This window comes from Galeopterus variegatus, unplaced genomic scaffold (genome assembly GCF_000696425.1).
Source record: "Galeopterus variegatus unplaced genomic scaffold, G_variegatus-3.0.2 Scaffold10482, whole genome shotgun sequence".
Taxonomy (NCBI): domain Eukaryota; kingdom Metazoa; phylum Chordata; class Mammalia; order Dermoptera; family Cynocephalidae; genus Galeopterus; species Galeopterus variegatus.
This window is the reverse complement of record NW_007736593.1, coordinates 74,327-75,869: the sequence shown is the minus strand read 5'-3', so window position 1 is coordinate 75,869 and position 1,543 is coordinate 74,327. Positions and strand designations below refer to the sequence as shown.

The 1,543-nt window shown below is 31.1% G+C and overlaps 1 long non-coding RNA gene across 1 annotated transcript in view; it reads left to right on the top strand.

Moving 5' to 3' along the window:
- The first annotated feature begins 275 nt into the window (after positions 1-275).
- Positions 276-1,543, top strand: part of LOC103610022 — a 9,229-nt gene continuing 7,961 nt past the window's right edge. Inside the window, exon 1 of the long non-coding RNA XR_552183.1 lies at positions 276-588. This is a non-coding gene — a long non-coding RNA (uncharacterized LOC103610022). The remainder of the gene's footprint in view (positions 589-1,543) is intronic.

The following is a 1,543-nucleotide window of genomic DNA, read 5'->3' as shown; positions in this document are numbered from 1 at the left end:
TTGAAACCAAGAGTTACCTAACTTTAAAACCTAGGCTTATATCTGTTTCATGAAATTTTCTACATAATATATTATTTTTTCCAGTTTCAATATACATACAGAGTATCTCGAAATATTGAAATATACAGTGTATACTGCAAACTAAGTTGCGGTAATATAGTGTCTAAACAGAACAGAATTACATTTCTTCCTAACAAGCAAACAAAAGTTGTCAGTGGGGAGGAGTCTCTGGCTGCAGAGCAACTTGGCTCTAAGAGGTTAGTTAGAGACTAAGGCTCTATTCTATCTCTTTGCTTCATCACTTTCTGAAGTTTGCCCTTATACTTGTCATAAAAGCTACCTCACCATGCCATCTACATTCCAGGTTGTGAAAAGGAGAAAGAGGAAATCTGCCATCAATGAGGACATCATGAAGAAGTTTCAGAAATTGCAATTATCACTTCCACACACATCCCATAAGTCTAAACTTAGTCATGTGAACTGCACCCATCTACATAAGAGGGAAGGGAATGTGATCTCTAACTGTGAAGCCACGTGCCCAGCTAAGAATCAAGCCTATTGTTAAAGAGGAAAGGGAGAAAGGGCACTGTGAGTAATTAATAATCTCTCCCACACTCTGATTAACTTCCTCTTACAGGAGAATTTTGATCATTATCTATTAAAATTAATCAAACGTTAACATTTCATGATAATTAGAGTAATTTTAAATGCCATATGTTTATGTTCATAAATAGAAACAGAAGTATGTGATGTGTGTACATATGGTTAGAAAGGAAACTTGAGCAGGAAAATAGATGAAGTAAAAATACAGGACAAATGTGAAAGAAATAGAGAAAAATCTGTAGAGAGAAAAAGAAGAAAATGTAAAAGGCCAGTAAAACAAAAATAAAAATTGCTGGAGCTAGACTGATATATTTATTAATACCTAGTATTAATAAGTATCATCATTTAATGTTGTCATCATTATGTATTAATATATATTATGTGNGTGATTAGATACTTCAAACATGCATAAATGCAGATCTAACATGTTTTCCAAAAGAGCATTTAGGTGGGGACAATATTTCATGATATGAAATATTCTAAATATCCAAAACTTTGAGCAATCCTGAGCCCTGATCAATAACTGTAATAACTGGAATAAGTGCAGAAAATGGGCTTCATAAAAATTACTTTTTTCCATAACTTAATAGTATATTACTTGGATTCCTATACATTGTTATGTATAGTTGTGCTTCATTCAATTTCATAAATTAAACATGTTATACATAACTAAATATATGTTACACATATTGTTTTGTATGTATGTATTTTATTAATAGATGCTAACTTTAGAATAGCTGTAAATTTACAGAAAAATTGAGCAGATGGTTTTAAAGATTTCCTGTATTCCATCCTCCTCTGCACACAGTTTCCCTATTAATAAAATCTTACATTAGTCTGGTACATTTCTTATAATTTATGTACCAATATTGATATATTATTAACTAACTAAAATTTATAGTTTTTTTCACATGCCCTTAGTTTTTACCTAATGTTTTCT